The 19,857-nt window shown below is 47.5% G+C and overlaps 1 protein-coding gene across 3 annotated transcripts in view; it reads right to left on the minus strand.

The window, feature by feature from the left end:
* Positions 1-19,857, minus strand: part of MTHFD1L (methylenetetrahydrofolate dehydrogenase (NADP+ dependent) 1 like) — a 1,484,080-nt gene that overhangs the window by 528,353 nt on the left and 935,870 nt on the right. The gene's annotated exons all lie outside the window — the stretch shown is intronic.

A 19,857-nucleotide genomic window follows, 5' to 3' on the forward strand; every position in this document is an offset into this window, starting at 1 on the left:
AAAGTGGCGTTAATACATAAGTTTGATACCTACTTACAAATGTACTTACCTGCAATCTTGTGGTTCTAGAAATAAAGTAGCAAAATATATTTTTGCTATATAAAAATAATTTGCCTGGAGTTAGTTATTGAGTGTGTGCTTCATTTATTGCATGTGTGTACAACAAATGCTTTGCACTAACTTCTGATAAGCCTAACTGCTCAACCGCACTACCACAAAAGAGAGCATTATTGTTATCTACTTTAGCCTCTGTTAAGCCTCTGGGGAACCCCTAAAAATAATCCCTAACTTTAGTAACATAATGAGCACCTCAGACGATACGGTTGTGGGTCTTAACATCACCCCTCACGTCCATCTACAGATGGGAGAGTTAAGGTACTTCTGCAGACTGAAAAAGATTAACACAGGTTCCAACCCTACCAAGGTCAAGCTCCAGGAGATTTTGGTAGAGTATACAAGGGACCACCCTGCTGAGGAGGAAGACATCCCCCGACATAGGCAAGATGTTAGAGACGAGGAATATAAGCTCCCCCCTTTTCACCTAACCCAAAGGCCCCTATCTCCAAGGATAGTGCTCACAGGATCTGGATTTTCCACAGGGGAGTTCAGTTTCTCTGGGAACATTGAGGGCAGCCTCAATGAAGAGGACCTCCTTTTAGCAAGGATGGCCAAAAGCTTACCTTTGGAGCAACAATTCTTAGCTACAGAGAGGTAGAGAGCAGAATCGGGCTTAGCACCCATTAATGGTAGCAGCAATCTAAATAGGGTCAGAGAGCATTCTGATGGCCTAAAAATTCCTAAAGGGAATGTCTCTAAATACGAAGAAGGCGATGACATCACCAAGTGGTTCACAGCTTTTGAGAGAGATTTTGCAACCAGAAAACTAAACAAATCTCATTGCAGAGCTCTCTTTTGGGAACTGCTTACTGGTAAATGTAGGGTTAGGATCCTCACATTCACTGGTGCAGATGTTGGATCCTATGACCACATGAAGGCTACCCTGATTGAGGGCTTTGGATTCACAACTGAGTATAGAATTAGGTTCAGGGGGGCTCACAAAACCTCGAGCAAATCCTGGGTTGATTTTGTAGACTACTCAGTGAAAACACTAGATGTTGGATAACGGACAGTGGAGTGCAGACTATGATGAGGTTTAGAATTTATTTGTGAAAGAACATCTTTTAATTAACTGCTTCAGTGACAAGTTGCATCAATATCTGGTATACCTAGGTCCAATTTCTCCCCAATAATTGGGAAAGAAGGCAGACCATTGGGTCAAGACTAAGGTGACCAAGACCTCCACTGGGGGTGACCAAAAGAAAGGGGTTACAAAGCCTCCCCAGCGGAAGGGTGGTGAAACACCTAAGGATAAAAGTAAAGAGTCTTCTCAAGGGCCCCAAAAACCTGCACAGGAGGGTGGGCCCGAGCATCTTCACAATCCTCACATGGGTACAAGGGTAAAAACTTTGATCCCAAAAAGACCTGCTGTCACAATTGTAAGCAGCATGGACACCAAACTGGAGACATGGCCTGTCCTAAGAAAAACCCTCCTAGCACTGCTCCAGTTAGTATTCAATCAATCAATCAAAATAATTTATAGAGTGCGCTACTCACCCGTGAGGGTCTCAAGGCGCTGGTGGAGGGGGGAGGATTACTGTTCAAACAGCCACATCTTGATGTTCTTTCTGAAGAGCAGGAGGTTCGGAGTCTTGCGGAGGTTGGTGGAGAGGGAGTTCCAGGCCTTGGGGGCGAGGTAGGAGAAGGATCTGCCTCCGGTGGTGGCCCGTTGGATGCAGGGGACTGTGGCGAGAGCGAGGTCAGCGGGAGTGTGGAAGTTCACTCTTTCGTTGAGGTAGGTTGGTCCTGCGCTGTGGACGGATTTGTGTGCGTGGATGAGGATTTTGAAGGTGATTCTCTTGTCGATCAGAAGCCAGTGAAGGGATTTGAGGTGTGGGGAGATGTGTTCATGGCGTGGGAGGTCCAGGATGAGGCGTGCGGCTGCGTTCTGGATCCTCTGGAGTTTGCGTTTGAGTTTGAGTGTTGTGCGGGCATAGAGGGCGTTACCGTAGTCTAGCCTGCTGCTGATGAGTGCGTGGGTGACAGTCTTTCTGGTCTCTATGGGAATCCAGTTGAAGGTTTTTCGCAGTATGCGAAGTGTGTTGAAGCAGGAGGAGGTGATGGCGTTGATTTGCTGGGTCATGGAGAGGGAGGGGTCCAGGATGATGCCGAGGTTACGTGCGTGGTTTGAGGGTGTTGGTGGGGGGGGCCTAGGGAGGTGGGCCACCAGGACTCGTCCCATATGGTTTTGTTGGGGCTGAAAATGATGACTTTGCTTTTGTTGGAGTTGAGCTTGAGGTGGTTAGCTGTCATCCATGTGGCGGTGTCAAGGAGTCCAGCATGGATGTTGGTTTTGGCAGTGGTGGAGTTTCGGGTGAGGGAGATGATGAGCTGCGTGTCGTCTGCGTAGGATAGGATGGTGATTCCGTGTGGTTGGAGGATGTTGGCGAGCAGGGTCATGTAAATGTTGAAAAGGGTAGGGCTGAGGGAGGACCCTTGGGGGACTTCGCAGATGATTTTGGTGGCTGTGGAGAGGAAAGGAGGGAGGCGGACTTTCTGGGACCTTTCGGTGAGGAAGGAGGTCAGCCAGTCTAGGGCCTTGTGTCGAATACCTGCGTTGTGGAGGCGTGTGCGGAGTGTTTGACGGCAGACAGTGTCGAAGGCAGCGGAGAGGTCCAGGAGGATGAGTGCAACGTTCTCGCCTTTGTCGACTCTGGTTCTGATGTCGTCAGTACATGCATTGAGGGTGGTCTCAGTGCTGTGGTTCTTGCGGAACCCAGACTGGGAGGCACTTAGTGTGTTGCTTTCCTCTAGTAAGTGAGACAGGTGGGTGTTCACAAGTATCTCTGCGACCTTGGCAGGGAAGGGGAGGAGTGAAATTGGGCGGTAATCGGTGAGGTCATCAGGGTCTGCTTTGGGCTTTTTCAGGAGTGCAGTGATTTCTGCGTGCTTCCAGGGGTCTGGGAAGGTGGCGCCGTCGAAAGAGCGGTTGATTGTGCCGCGAAGCATGGGAGCGATGGTTGGGCTGGCTTTGTTGTAAATGCGTGGGGGCAGGGGTCCGTGGGGGAGCCTGAGTGGATGGAATTCATCGTTTTTTTCAGTTTCTTCATCGTTGGTAGGGGCCCAGGTGAGTAGTAGGTTGGGTGGTGGTGGGTCTTTGCTGATCGAGTCGATGGTGTGTGTGGGGCGGGTGCATGTGGTGTGAAACTGTTGTGTATGTCTAAGATTTTGCGGTGGAAATGGTTTGAGAGGGAGTCGCAGAGTAGTTGTGTGTGCGTGGGGTCGATGTTGCTGGCTTTAGAGAGCTCTTTGATAATGGTAAAGAGTTCCTTGCTGTTGTGAGAGTTACTGTCTATGCATTCCTTGTAGTATGCTCTTTTGGTGGTGCATATGAGTTGGTGGTGTTTGCGAATGGTGGTTTTGAGGGTGGAGAAGTTGGTGTTTGAGGGTTCCTGTCGCCAAGCTTTCTCTGTTTTGTGGCATTCACGTTTGGAGGCTTGGAGTTCAGTGGTGAACCAGGGGGCTTTCTTGATGTTGCAGGTGGAGATGTTTCTTCTGAGGGAGGTGAGTGAGTCTGCACAGGTTGTGAGCCATTTTGTGAGGTTATGGGCAGCAATGCTGGGGTCGTTGGTGTTTGGGTTCTGCACGAGTTGGGAATTCAGGTATTCTGTGGGGATCTTGTCCCACATGCGGTAGGGTGTGGTGTGTTGGTGGTGGTGTGTGGGGAGTTTGGAGAAGGAGAAGTGGACGCAGTGTTGGTCAGTCCAGTGGAGTTCAGTGGTGTGAGTGTAGGTTATGTGGTTGCTCGAGGTGAAGATTGCATCTAGTGTGTGTCCTGCTGAGTGGGTGGGTACTGTGACCAGCTGTTTGAGTCTGAGGTTCGTGAGGTTTTCTAGAAAGGATGAGGAGTTGTGGTCGTGGGAGTTTTCCAGGTGAAAGTTAAAGTCACCGAGGAGGATGTAGTCTGTGGAGGTGAGGGCGTGAGGGCTGATGGTGTCAGCGATGGCGTCACAGAAGGGGGGGGGGGGGGGCAAGGCCCTGGTTGTCTGTAGGCGAGGGCTCCTCTGAGGGTGGTGTTGTCGTTTATGTGAATTAGGAAATGCATGTGTTGTGCACTGTCTAGGGTGTTGTGTGTGTTGGTGGTGACCTTAATGGTGTTTTTGTGTGTAATGGCGATGGTTTGTTTAAGCGGTCTCGGCGATGGAGTTTGTATCCATCTGGGCTGTGGCTATGTCTGGCTCAGAAGAGTGGTTCATCCAAGTTTCCGTGAGGAAGACAATGTCTGGTGAGTGTGATGTGATAAGGTCCCAGAGTTCGATGGCATGCTTGTGTAAGGAGCGGGTGTTTAGGAGTACGCAGTTGAGATAGTTGTGGGGGCTGTTATTGTTGTAGTGCGCGATGGTGTTTGTGTGGAGGGTTTTGGTGTTGCTGTGGGTTGTGGTGGTGTTGTTGTGGAGTGTGTTTGGGTTGTGGGGCTTGTTGGTGTAGGGGTATGGTCTGTTGGGGTGGGTGGGGACTGTGAGAGAGCCTTCTGCGTTGAAGTTGTGGTGTTTGTTGTGGGGAGCTTTGGGGTTGGTGTGGGGCATGTGGGTGTTTCTGGTGGAGCAGAAGAACCAGCAGGCATAGAAGGTGAAAGGTCCCTGCGTGTGTTTGGGGTTGGCTTGGGTGCAGGCGGGAAGTAGTCCTGGGTCGAGGGAGTGGAGTGTGGATGTTGAGTAGTGTTGTCTGGGGTGGGGTCTGGGTCCGGGGGACTAGGGGGGCTGGCGCCGGGCACGGTCCAGGTGCGGACGGGCACAGACAGGCTTGCCTCTGGAGCGCCTCTGGCGTGCCTCTAAAGCGCCATCGGCGCACCCGCCGTGCAGCGGCCGCCATTAAGAGGGTTGGGTGGGAGGCTGGAGCAGCTAGGAGGTGGGTGGGAGGGCCAATGGGTGTGCGAGGGGAGCAGAGCCGCAGGGAAGGCAGCAGCAGGGGGAGCAGGGACCGGCCGGAGCCGGTAGCAAGAAACAGGCGGTGAGAGCCGGCAAAACGAAAGATATACGGGGGCAGGGAGTCAGAGACGCGCAGAAAAACACGGCAAGAATACACGGCAATACAAGTAACAGAAGCAGATTATAGCAGCATGGCAATACAAGTAACAGAAACAGATTATAGCAACATGGCAAGGATACACGGCAATACAAGTAACAGAAGCAGATTATAGCAAACACAGAAAGGATTACTCACGCGACGAATGCAGGGAAAGCGTACCACTAGGCACCAGAGGGATGAGGCGCAGGCGGGTGCCTGCGGGCGAACTGCTGTCCAGGCAGCAGTCGACAGTCTCAGGGGCACGGGTGCAGGCTGGTGGAGCCAAGTGAAACTCCTGGCCAGAACCCGGTCAGGGAGTTACAGCACCAGTATTGGTAAAGCCAGTCTCCAGCTGGGATCAACAGTGTGCCCAGAGCAAATCAGGTTTCACACTGAAGCTACTTTAGTCTCTGAGGGTAGGGTAGATGTTGCCACACTTGCTGTCTGGTCCCCTAAGATGCAAAAAACAGACAGCAACTCTTAATTAATGGGGCAAAGGTAGATATCCTGAGGGATACAGGTGCCAGTACCACCATGGTGACAGAGAAACTGGTTTCCCCAGGACTCTATTTGGCTGGACAAACATATCAAGTTACCAATGCTGACAATGTAACTAAGATCCATTGCATGGCTATGCGGACCTTAGAATGGGGAGGGGTTACTGCCTGAAAAGGTTAATGGTCTCTTCTGCAATCCCAGTGGAATGCTTGCTGGGGAATGATCTTAAGTCCTCAGCTTGGGCTGAGGTGGAACTCCAAACCCATGCAGCCATGATGGGAATCCCTGACTGGTGTGTGTGAAAACTAGAGCATAAAGTCGAGCACAGGGTAAAAAAGAAGTGTTGGAGCCTGGAATAATGGCCCAACCTTCCAAGAGAAGGGGCAAGAAGACTGTGGGACTTGCTTCTGAGCAAGAAAAGAAACAAGACCTCCCTTCCCAGGAAGGAGTCTTATCTTTTGAGGGAACTGAGTCCATTGAGTTGGATCCTTATCAGATGGAGCTCTTGGTCCCAGGGGGACCCTCAAGGGAACAGCTGTGCCAGGGACAAAAGACTTGTACCACTCTTGAAGGACCAAGGCAGCAAGCAGATGCACAGGAAAATGGAGATGTCAGTAGTTCCCACAGGGTCCATTGGGAAGATGGACTCCGATGAACTGAGGCCAGAGACTCCAAACCTGGTGCAGCCAGGACAAAGGTAGTGGTCTTCGGCAGTTTAGGGTGTTTATCCTAACTTTGGCCCATGGCATCCCCCTAACTGAACATCTGGGACAGACAAAAACATTGAATAGGCTTGTCAGCCATTTCTACAGGCCCAATTTGTCCCAGAAGGTGAAAGTTTTGTAATTCCTGTGTCACCTGCCAAGCCACTGGTAAGGCAGGTGGCCACCTAAAACCCCCCTCATTCCACTTCCTGTGGTGGGGGTTTCCTTTGAAAGGGTTGGTGTGGACATTGTGGGTCTACTGGAGCCACCCACAGCCTCAGGAAATCAGTACATACTGGTAGAAGTGGCTCATGCTACCAGATATCCTGAAGCAATTCCCCGTAGGTCTACTACAGCTCCTGCAATAGCTTAGTCCCTGATTGGTATATGTACCACTGTAGGGTTTCCTTAAGAAGTGGTTTCTGACATAGGTACAAACTTCATGCTAGCTTACCTAAGACACAAGAGTAATGAGTGTGGGGTGACTTACAGATTCACCACACCATACCATCCACAAACCAATGGACTTGTTGAGAGTTTCAACAAGTCATTGAAAGACATGATCATGGAGCTCCCCGAAAAACTCAAAAGGAGATAGGATGTCCTCCTGCCATGCTTTTTTTTTTTTTACCTACAGAGGGATGCCTCAGAAGGAATAGGGTTTTCTCCCTTTGAACTTCTGTTTGACGAACCTGTTAGGGGACCACTTACACTTGTAAAAGAAGGCTGGGAGAGACCTCTCCATGAGCCTAAACAAGTTGTGGTGGACTATGTGCTTGGCCTCTGCTCAAGGATGGCTGAGAACATGGGAAAGGCATCCAAAAACCTTGAGGCCAGCGAACAGCTCTGGAAGCAGTGGTATGACCAAAAGGCTGCACTGGTACAATTCAAATCAGGGCAGAAAGTATGGGTCATGGAGCCTGTGGCTCCCAAGGCACTTCAGGACAGCTGGAGTGGCCTTTACCCTATCCTAGAGAGAAAGAGTGAGTCACCTACTTGGTAGACCTGAGCACCAGGAGGACTCCCAAAAGGGTGGCTCATGTAAACTGCCTGGTTACGGATGAGGAGCAGGAAGCAGAGAATGAACCTCCCCCTGACCTCTCAAATGACCCTAAAGAAGGTTCAGTTGATGGCGTTGCCTACTTAGATGCCCTCCCTGCCCAACAGCAAGCTGACTGCAAGCAAGTCATACAACAGTTTGCTCGGCTCTTCTCTTTGACCTTTGGACAGACCCACCTGTGTCCCCATGATGTGGACACAGGAGACAGTTTACCTGTAAAAAACAGAATTTACAGACAGTATGACCAAGTCAAAGAGAGCATCAAAGTGGAAGTCCACAAGATGATGGATTTAGGGGTTATTGAGCCATCTGACAGTCCCTGGGCTAGCCCAGTGGTCTTAGTCCCCAAACCTCATTCCAAAGATGGCAAGAGAGAGATGAGGTTTTGTGTGGACTATAGGGGTCTCAACTCTCATAAAGACAGATGCTCACCTTATACCAAGAGCAGATGAATTAATTGACAAGTTAGGTGCACACAAATTCCTTAGTACCTTTGACTTAACTGCAGGGTATTGACAAATTAGGATTGCACCTGGAGCAAAACAGAAGACAGCATTCTCTGCACCTGATGGGCATTTTCAGTTTACTATTATGACCTCTGTTTTAAGGAATGCCCCTGCCACCTTCCAAAATTTGGTGAATCAAGTCCTTGCTGGCCTGCAGTCTTTTAGTGCAGCATATCTGGATTATATTGCGGTCTTCAGCTCATCCTGGCAGGATGACCTGATCCATCTAGGTAAGGTTTTGCAGGCCTTGTAATCAGCAGGCCTCACTATTAAGTCATCAAAGTGCCACATAAGGCATGGCACTGTTGTATACTTAGGCCACCTTGTAGGTGGAGGCCAAGTGCAACCCTTACAGCCCACGATCCAGACAATTCTGGACTGGGAAGCTCCAACAACACAGACTCAAGTCAGGGCATTCCTTGGCTTGACTTGGTATTACAGGAGGTTTGTGAAGGGGTATGGATCCATTGTGACCCCCCTCACAAAACTGACCTCAAAGAAAATGCTGAAAAGTAAACTGGACTCTTGACTGTCAAAAGGCCTTTGACAAACTGAATGAGGCAATGTGCTCAGAACCAGTTCTCAAAGCTCCAGATAATTCTAAGCAGTTCAGTGTGCAGACAGATGCCTCTGAACATGAAATAGGAGCAATCCTGTCCCAAACCAGTGATGATGGCCACAACCAGCCTGTTGCTTTTATTAGCAGATTACTCCCAGGGATCAGCGTTGGAGTATTGAGAGATGGGCCTTTGCTGTGGTATGGTCACTGAAAAAGTTGAGACCATACTTGCTTGGTACTCACTTTATAATTCAAACTGACCACAGACCTCTCAGATGGCTCATGCAAATGAAAGTTGAGAACCCTAAACTTTGGACTTTTCAGTGGAACACAGACCTCGGACTGCCCTTGCCAATGCAGATGGCCTTTCAGGTTCTTCCAGTTAGGCAATGAAGACTCTCTTGGGAAAGGTTGGTTTCATCCTCTTTCGCTTGGGAGGGGTTTGTGTAGGAAAGTCCCCTTTTGGCATGGTTACCCCCCACTTTTTGCCCGATATTGATGCTGACTTGACAGTGTGCAGGGATCCTGCTAACCAGGCCCCAGCACCAGTGTTTTTCCCAAACCTGTACCTGTATTTTAACCAAACTTCTAATGCAGGACTGACCAGTCTGTGCCAGCCTGCCGCTTCCAGACGAGTTACTGACCACATACGGTGAGACCCTCTATGCCCACTGTGGCCAGAAACAAAGCCTGCACTGGGTGGAGGTGCTTCACACCTCCCCCCTGCAGGAACTGTCTCACCTGGTGGTGAGCCTAAAAGACTCCGGCCTCTTGTAACAATGCCCCAGGGCACTCCAGCTAGTGGAGATGCCCGCCCCCCACCCCCGGACAAAGACCCACTTTTGGCAGCAAGTCCGGTGGGAAAATTAGGGAAAACAAGGAGGAGTGACCACTTCAGCTGGGACCACCCTTAAGGTGTCCAGAGCTGAAGTGACCCCCTCCTTGCAAAATCCTTCATCTTGGTTTGGAGGACAGAGACCAATAAGGTTAGGTCTGTGTCTTAGCTATGGCCCTCTGACCCCTGTAATGCCCCTAAATCAAGGATTTAAGGTCTCTCCTGAACCTAGCTCATCAGATTCCTGGTGACCTCAAGAAGAAGACAAGAAGAAAGAAGGACTGCTAAGCTGACCCCAGCAGAGAAGACTGAAGGCACCAACTGACTTGGCCCAGCACTGCAGGCTAGTCTCCAGCTTCTGAAGCCCTGCTACAAGAAGGCGGTGTATCCAGCAAAACCAGCGACCTCTTAGAAGCCTGCACCCCAGAGGACTAATTTCTTCTGTGGACAGCAGCCCTGTCCAAAAGAAAAACAAAAACAAAGTACTCCAGAAGTGCCCCGGATCTGCAAGTTCTGCCCACTCTGCACCAGACGCCCATGGCCTGTGTTCAGGTGGCCCAAACAACTTGAGCTGCTCCCCAGGCGACCCTGACCTAGTGTCCACTCTGGGTTGACCACTCCTGTCCAACACAACGAAGCCTGTAGCCTAAAACTGGAGGACCCCCCCCTGAAAGTGAGAGAACGGGACGAAGAGACCCGAAGCCCAAAGGTACCTCTGCATCCACAGCCCCCGGGCCATGGGGAATCCGACCACTAGTCCAGTAACATCCAGCAGGCGGTCCTCCTCCTTGTTCAGCCTTTGGTTTTCTGGAACTCCTTGGACTTAGCCTGCAGCACCGTTGTGACCCCCCCGGGATCCCTCTCCTGGAAAGCATTGGAAGCCTGACGCTGCATTTGTAACCTGCACCCGGACGCCCCTGAAGGTGTGTTTGGTGCCAACCAGTGGCTCCCCCACCCCGGTGCTCACCTAAACCCCCCAGGTCTGACCTCTGAAGACGTGGGTACTTAACTGCAAGCGGGCCTGATTCTGAGTGCCACCTGTCGCTATAGGACACCATTTTAAAACTTGCATCATCTTTGACCTCTGCACCCGGCCGGCCCCATTTTCCTGGGTGTTTGGAGTTAACTTGAACCCCAACCTGTTGACATCCTAATACATGGAGACTGGAACTGTAAGGCTCGTACTTACCTTGAAACTGTGCTAACTTTTCTTCCCCCCAGAACTGTTCCTGAAAATTGCACTTTTAACTTTTAAAACAGATTGTTGCTATTTTCTTGAAAACCGCCTAACTTGCCGAATTGATCCCAAGTGGTGTTGATGCATATGTTTGATACTTACTTACAAATGTACTTACCTGGAAACTGAATCTTGTGGTTTTAGAAATAAAGTAACAAAATATATTTTTGCTATGTGAAAACAATTGGCCTGGAGTTAGTCACAGAGTGTGTGCTTCATTTATTGCCTGCGTGTGTACAACAAATGCTTTGCACTACCCTCTGATAAGCCTAACTGCTCGACCACACTACCACAAAAGAGAGCATTACTATAATCCTTTTTAGCCTCTGTTAGGCCTCTGGGGAACCCCTGGACTCTACATACACTATATCTCATTTTTATATAGTATATACAGAGACAGCTTCCTACAGTGATGTAATTTCAGATATCATCAGTGATTTTATCAATTTATGTCATGGAACATTTCATCAGTGATGTAATGAGTGAGGTCATAAGTAGCGCAAGGCGAGGGTCCGAGTGACCCTTCAGACGGCCGACAGATCACACTTAAGATGTTGGCTTGCATGCAGTTTATACTCAAACACATGGTGTATTTGTCTGTCCTTGCTGTAATTTATAAAGCGTTTCCCTACAAGTCGGAAACCCTCCAAATGTGTGTGTAAATCTGCTGCTCCTAGCAGAATTGTGATAAAGGCTTTAAAGCCTTTCACGGAACTTGATATGGCCCGTGTTGCTATTACATAAGGGAAGAGGGGATAAGAGCCTGACACAATATTATGTTTTGCTTATCCCTGGGATTCCTTTCAAGCCCTGAAAATGACCTCGTTATGTAATGCTGTTTAGATTCCCTATCAGGGAACGTGGAACCCATTTCTTTAAAAAAACAGTCAGTGCATATGGAATTCATATAAGACTATTGTGGGTTTCATTTAAGCGTCTTGCCTGAAATTAGGCTCTGAATTTGTGTGTACAGTAAAATAACCCACGAAAACTGGAAGTTATACATTAGAAACTATTTAGACAAAAACATTTTAAAGGAGACTACATGGAGCATTAAAACCTAATTTGTGTGGGTAGTAGGGAAAATCACGAGATTCAAGATGCAGCCTTCAGTCAGGACACTTGGAGAAAACACTAAACACTTAAGCGGAGAAAGAGGAGTTACAATAGCAATATCGATCAGTGCATTAAATTGAAATAAAAAGTTCTGGTACCCAATATACTGAGTACCTATTTGCTGAAAAGTGCCAGTATCCTTCCATTAAACGTATTGATAAAAATTAAGTTATTTATCCTCGATAACTATTTTTCAGTTAGATATATTTCTTTCTTCACACAGTCCCAGGTATCAGACTAGATCTCAAAACCTTTAGTTGAGCGATTATAAACCTTTTGACGTCGATGGCATTCCAATGAATCTGTTAAGGAATCCTGGGATTCCAGCCTCAGCAATTTGTACAATTTGAACATACACAAAAAACATGAACACAGCCAATTTGTCTCAGCCTTGGCCTCGCCAATGCTGTTTACCAATCCTGTGCAGCACCAGCACGAGTTAGAGCTATTAGCGTTGTAAATTTCTAACTGGACTTTTCTTGCCTCATACATAGAAAATGAAAAGTAAAACAATTGACGTAAGCAAGTCAATTCAAAGTACTACGGCCAACATGGGCGTGAGCTCAAAGGAGAGACACAAAAGGAAAAAGAAGCTCACATACAGTCAAACATAATGGCAAACGTGGCATTATCCATGTGACAGGGTCGGTCCCCAAGGCGGTAACAGCATTGCCCCAAGGAGGGACAAATGTAAAGCATTTACCAATATCAAAGGGTTTTTGAAAGGCAAGCCCTCGAACGATTGAAAGTGGTGGACGTGAGATTGGCGTGGTTGAAAGACCACATAGATACCAACATGTCAGAAAAGCAGAGCTTGTGCACTGCTATATTCGACCTAAAAAGGAGAGGTGGGGAAAGCAACTTAAGTTTTGGGGAGGGATGACAGAGCAATATGCAGTACACATCGGGTGTTCAGGGCAAAGAAAAAGCACAGTAGGAAGAGAACTAGAACACACACTTGCACTCTCATGAAGTGTTGAAAGGAAAAAAGGTAGCTCCCTAAATGTGAGCAGTGGAAGGATACAAGTAATCCAATCAAAAAGATGGTAAGGAGGTTATGCTTCAAGGAAATGACAAACAGAATAAGGGGTGTAACAAGACAGCTACAAGATGTCTGGTAGGCTAGGACAAAAACAGAAGCAAGCGTACATTAAACAAATACTCAAGGAATTAAATATTTAATTTAATTTACAATAACTAAAAAATACAAACATCATGGACCTTAGAAGAATGTTGTTTAATTTATTAAAGGCAAAGTGATATGCTAGACTCTAGAGTATGTCACTCTCTTTGCTTCTTAACACAGCTCTGTTTTTGACAGCGCATACCTGTGCTTCAAAACTGAAACCACAATGGTCCATATTAAACTATTTACTTCACTTGCCCTAACACCACAAATCACGCCTTTATTTTTACAGGGTGTTGTACATTTTGCTTTTTCATGTGGATATACCGTATAAATCTGCTAATATTTAAATTTCTACAGAGTTTGTCTTGCACAGTTTACTGTTCCTGCTTTCTCGTAGAAAGTGTGGAGTGGGCACCTTAACTAGCATGGATTATCAGGTCACAGATGCTGCTGTCTTCGGATCACCACAGGAGGAGATGGTCTACCCAAAACGATATTGGCAACCCTGAAAGGCAACCTACAAGTTGAATCTCATCAAGGGCTAAAGATACCGCAACTTTATCACAGGACTGAAGGAACTTCATTGAATACTTCTGTATCATTCAAGTCCAACAGAATCACTTACAAGGACTTTAAAAATGGAACCTTAGCATACCTAGCTGAGAATTGGGCAGACCAAACTTCACTAGGAAATACATTTCCACACTAGGAAACAGGAATGTAAGAACGAAAAGAACAAAAGATGAGAAGTCTCAGTCCCCAGACAATGATCTAGGAAAATAGGCTTATGATATATCATTATCACCTCCACACCTTAGAAGTTCACCATTCCACTGGGTCTCTCACATTTGTATTAATATGTAGCTTGGGTTCTCAGCCTTCTGTTCAATTTTCCATTGCTTCTCAGCTTGTTTTATAGTGTAAAATACCCGTACATACATACAGTAACAGCTGCAGCCCCGTCCAAGATGCATCGCTGGATGATCGCCTTCAAGACTTAAAACATTGACACATTTGCCAAAGGCAGCACACACAATGAATAGCGCATACAAAAGGATGCAAGTCAAAAAATTTAGCCATAGCATCTTTCTTCTTTCTGAAGGTAGGTTTTCTTGCAAATGAAAGGTGTCCGGCAGGTAGCCGGAGGAACGGCAAAATTAAAATGAATAAAAATGCCCATCCAAGTAACCTGGGTGCAAACTGAATAGACTTCCAAGAAACCAACAGCTTAAAGTATAGTTTGACCAAGCTGCTTCCTTTAAATAAAACAAGAGCTAAAAAAAAAAAATCATCATTGCAATGTTTTCAACAAGGACATCAATCCAGGGCAACGGACCAACAAAATTGGAGATAACTGTATTTCGCACATTAACATATTGCATCAGTATAGAAGTTATTTATTTTTGCGCGAGAAAAGATCATGAATTAAGCCCACAAAAATGATTAAAAATTATATCTACACAAAGATCAAAAACTCAGGACAGGTGGGGAGAGGGAATGATTGTGAAGGAAACTTAGTTGCAGAGTTGCATGGATGCCAGTTAGGAGTAGAGTGACCAGATTTTCAGAACCAAAAACCGGGACAGGCAAAGACGCGTCTCCCCTCCCCTTTAATATGCAGAGGGCCAAGTGTAATAGCGTTCCTGGGGTCCAGAGGACAATCTTAGGCTGCATGGAAAAAGATCAACCCTTGCTGCAGACAGACAAAGGCCTTTGGGGAAGGTTGGACACAGGGCCTGGTCGCAGGGTCAGACCCTACAGCCACCACCCACGAGTGCAGTATGGGGTTGGCTGCATCTGCCTTTTGGGGGGTAGGGGGGCTTGGGTGGCCACAGGCCAGGCCTTGTGGCCATGCATCCTCTGCGCACGACTGAAGGCCATCCACAGCATGGCTGTGTGTGCGGGGCCCCTACAGCCAACCCCCTGCCACGCACAGTTAAAAGCAGTGCGTGGTGGGGGTTGGATTTACATATGGTAAGAAATTATTAGTTTATGTTAAAGAAAACAAAAACAAAAAAAACCTAGAAATTCACTGAAAAAAATGAAGGATAAATTAATGTTATAGTTAGGTGAAATGTTCAATAACAAAGTAGTTTTAAATTCTAAAAAAAACACAGAAATTCTTCAGTTATAGTTATCTCAAGTAACTATAACTTGACATGCACTGCTAATTACCTCACATATTTTATCACCCATGAGATCTTCTATGATGTCATTGATATGTTTGGAACAGTTGCAATTAAATTATTTATGAGAAAAATGTGCACGGCGGGGGCACAAGTTATAGATATTTTAGGGCATGATTCATTGCTACTTGAGATAAACAGGTGATAAGAAAATGGATTGTTGATCTGGTAAACATAGAGAGGCCATAAGGTATCTCTTAACTGTTGCCACAGCAACGTCTTGCCTGGCAAGAAACAAAAACAAAACAAATAGTGAAGAACATGAGAAAACTGTGCTTTTAGAGATTGGATGTTTTGAAACTAACACCAAGCAACAAACGTCTGTCGACGTCCTGCATAGACAGAATTTGTGGATGGAAGTATGTTTGCCAATATGACACCAACCACCTGGAAGAATGACAAAGCAATCAGCTGTAGCTGATCAATCTCTATGCATGAAGGTGTAGGCGCAGTTACAAAACTGAGCCCTAGTGCTGTGACTGGAGATCCTCCTTAAGGAGTAGCCAGATTGGAGAACAAATGCTAATGGCTAGAAGTTCCGGGTACTACACTCTCCTCACTCTGGAGCCACTAGGATGACTTGGGGCTGGTCCCTTGATCTTCTGCAGTAGTCTGGGCAGAAGAGGGACTAGAAGAATGGTGTACAGAATTTTTGCCCCTTCATGCAGGCAGAAGGCGTCTGAGGGAGGTCTGCATCGCGAACTTCAATGAGCATAGGTTTGTGCACCATGCATCCTCTACAGTGGTAAATAGATCAAGCCAGGTCTATCCTCATTGTTTGAAGACTTCCAGCACCAACGCTAGACAACGTTGGCTGAGTTTGTTTGCCCTAGCATTTAAAGATCCTGTCCAGGTGTTGTGCAGTCAGGGAGAAGCCCTGAACATTCAATCATTTCCAGAGACCCAATGCCTTCTGGACATGTACACTGTTTATTGCAATACCATATGGCGGAGTCATGTGAGATTCTGCATCCGATCTCCATTAATGGTTTAGAGAAACACCTTCAGTGCTAAGCGAATCCATCACAACTCCAACAAGTTAATGTGGAGGCAAGTTTCCACCAGACACCTCTGATCCTTCCCTGTCCCAGATGACCTCCCCATTCCAACAAGGATACAACCATCATGATGGTTAGCTATGGGTAGCAGGGAGAAGGGTCTGTTGCTGGTCCAACTGCGGCCACGCAGCCATCACTGCAGACATTTCACAGCCTCTTCTGACACCTGGGTGAAATATGATAGATTGCCATGGTGCTGAGCCCACTGGCAATTCAGATTCTTGTGCAGAGCACACATGTGCAGCCTTGTATGATCCACGATCAGGATACAGGAGGCCATGAGGCCCAGATGCCTCAGAGCTACCCAAACTAAGACTCGGGTCAAGGGTTGAAACATCAGGATCATAGCCCAAATATACTGAACTCACTGAGGTGGGGGATGACTTGAAAGAGCACTGTATCTGAGATGGCTCCGATGAAGGTCAGCCGCTGTGAAGGAGTCATGTACGACTTCGCCAGGTTGATGGAAAAGCCAAAAGTTGCCAATAAATTGGCCATCATATGGAGGCGGTCCACGACTGTTTGAGGTGAGCCTGCCTTCAGTAGCCAGTGGCATGGGAGGTATGGGAAAACTGTTATTCGCAACCTCCTCAGATTGCTTCAACCTTCACCATGGTGAACACCCAAGTTGCACTGCTAAGGCTAAAGGAGGCGGTGAGAACTGAAAGTGCCTGTGACTTACCTGACCTGGAACCACAGGTAACGCCTGACTGAAGGACAGGGATGTGAAACTATGCGTCTTGCAAGTACAGAGTTATCATCCAGTCTCTTGAGTTCAGGGCAGACAGGACTTACGCCAGGGTGATCATTTTGAACATGTCCTTCTGTAGGAAGGCAATCAGAAGGTGAGGGTCCAAAACAGGGCAATCAGAAAGTTACAGGCAGCAATCAGTCCAGATTTCTGACACCTGCACTCTCTCTACTGATCTCTTGGCCAAGAAAGCCCAAACTTCTCCACAGAATATTGTCAAGTGGTCCTCTGGGAAGTGTTGTGGATGGTAGGTCTGGGGGATAGGTTAGGATGGGTAGAGAGTATCCTTGTGTGATACTAAAACACTCATTGGTCTGACATAATGCTCTGCCATCCTGTGAGGTAAAAGGTTATTTGACCTTGCACCAGGTGATCATAGCAAAGGACAAGTTAGTGGTATACAGTAGCTGTAGGAGCAGGGTTCGGGACTAGGTACTGTGTTGCCCCACGGCCCTGGGCACAGTCAGCCAGCTCCCCAGCCTTGCCTTTGAAAGGACTGGGAGCCCTGTTGTTGCTGAGGCATATATTGCAGCTGCCTCTGCTGGAAACACCTAACAAAGCCTCAGAAGGGGAGCTGTTGTGGGGGTCAGGGGGAATGGGAGGGGACTGTAGGCAACCTTCGCTCTAAACAGCCGAGAACCGTCAAAGGGAATGTCCATTTGGTACTTGCCAGTCAGGAAAACTCGGTGGAGCAAATGATGCTGGTTCAGACTGCCCTACCCAAGCAGTCAGTAGTGTCCAGACCTGCATGTATTGTGTACTTCCCTGCATCTTGCCCATGACAAATAAGACGCTATAAGTTTGGTCTGATACCTTCTGGGACAGTTCGCAAGGTGTCCACCACCCAGCCTCACAACATGGGCGATTACCAACAGAGGAGGCATGAGGTGTTGATAGACCTAAGGAAAAGACTGTCCTTTTGCACGTTTCCATTCCTTTGAAGGTACAAGGGTTCTGGGAAACATGTGTACCACTAAACTCTTGAGGTGGGGTGCTGAAGAAAAAATTCCGGGTCCTCCAAAGCAGACCTGTGTTGCCTTGCCACTTGCCTATTCACTGGAATTGGAGAGGGATGAGATCTTACTTTTGGCCAGGTACCCACCAAGACGTCAATGAGGGCCTCATTAAAAGGCAAGAAGTTCTTGGCTGGACTGAGCAGAGTTCAGAACCTCAGTGAGGATGTTTGTTTTTGATTCTTGTATGGATAAATTGAGGCCTAGGATTTATGTAACCCTCCTGACCCCTTGGCAAAAGAGGCCAAATCTTCTGTAGCCATGGCCAGGTTTGTGAGGACAATCTAATGTCTGGTGAGTTATCCAGACCACCAGCATCTGAAGGCTCTCAAATATGTTTCCTTCCCCATACTTGTAATCCATTTGGAATGTCTGGCTTTGAATGGATATACTGTTGTGTTCCAGAGGTTAGGGGCAGAGATTTGGAATCATCTAAAACTATAGAGTCTGGGTTCAGCATTGGTACCAGCGTCAAGGCTCAGGCTGGTGGTAGCCGTGGGGCTGAGAACGGTGTCTGACATTGTGCCAAGGCTGGAGCCGCATGTGCTGTGCTCGAGGAAGAGGCCCAACCTCAGGACTAGGGCACGTGGTGTGGTTTGCGTTGGGGATGGATCTGCAGACAGGGTCCTGAAAGTCAGTCATATCTATCCCTGGGGCCCAAAGATTTTGTTTATAGCCTGAGTTGGCAGAGTTCATCTGCTGTCACAGTCGCTCGGGAGGAAGTGGGCACTGCTGAAGTTCATTACGCGCACAAGCTCCGCAAGCAAAAGCTACCTGGGTCATCACACAAATATGAATGGTAAGAATGGGCAGAACAACAGAAACCTACAATTCAATTTCTTACGATCCGGGTCGTGGATGTCTGTGCAATTCGTCTTCGCACAGCTAGGACACAAATGAGTCATGTGAGGTGCTGAGACACCGAAGTAGACATCATGGGTTTCTGTCACCGACATCGGTCAGTGGCAGTCACAGCCTTGCTCAAAATGTATAATTTTAGGGCTCATATTCAGCATATTGTGAAGTACTGAGAAGCTAAGAGTATTCCTGAGGGAAAAAAAAGTCTGTCAGAAGACATCACTTCTACTCTGGATCTGTGTCAGGCGAAGCAGATAGAAAGAAACAGACAGTGCGGTAGTGGTGCTGTTAGAACCCCTCTCAGAGGGCTATGGGGCACGCAAGGTTTACTGGGCCCAACCATGGTGCCTTTTACTCGATGTCCTGGAGGCCCGACCCACTATGGATCCTGAGCAACTGGGTCACGTACCCCTTCTTCACTTGACTCTGTGGTAGCTGTAAACAAAAGGTCAAAGGTTCCCTTGTGAAAAAGGGATCAGCGAGGGTGATTATTGGTTAGTGAACACGACTAAACTTAAAAAAACACACTGCAGTGTCCATAAATCAATGTCCAGTGAAATACTTATTTTTCTATAAAAAAAGTATTTTGTTTCTAACCTACGCATTCAAAGCAGTGTTACGCCATAATATACAATAACACATTTCCCCTTGCGGTCAGGGCTCTAGTGTTTCACTGGCAAATTTCTAGTCCTGTCAGCTCTTCATAATGTAGTAAAGTTATTCCCCATTCACTGGTGTCTGAATCCAAGGAATGATCACTAGTAGGTCTTAACTCAAGAGTCCACCCCACCTCTAAGAAAGATAATCAAAAGTATCTTGGCGCTGCAGGGCCCTTAGCAGCCCCATAGGCCTGGAATCAGTCTTACCACTTCAGTAGTAAGGAAGTGTGGAGGTTTTCAGTGGGTGTCCCATCTGTGGGCACTCACAATGCCCTGGTCCCGCTCGGAGAGTCGGCTTCACGAAGGAGGCACAGCAGCACCTTGTATTCAGGCTCAACTCTGAGCTTACAGGGCCAGTTGTAGCAGATATTGGAGGTGCTCCTGTGCTCCTCCTGCATGTTAAGTTCTGGTCTCCCCTCCTGGGGAGAGGGAGGGGCAATCATTTGTGCATTTTGATACTCCCAGTCAGGATCCCAGTGATATGGGGACGCACCCAAGGCATCCTTCTCAGTTCACAGAGGTAGTTCTGGTACAATTCTTGCTGCTTCTTTGTAACATACGGGT

The sequence above is a fragment of the Pleurodeles waltl genome, chromosome 5 (assembly GCF_031143425.1).
Source record: "Pleurodeles waltl isolate 20211129_DDA chromosome 5, aPleWal1.hap1.20221129, whole genome shotgun sequence".
Classification (NCBI taxonomy): Eukaryota; Metazoa; Chordata; class Amphibia; order Caudata; family Salamandridae; genus Pleurodeles; species Pleurodeles waltl.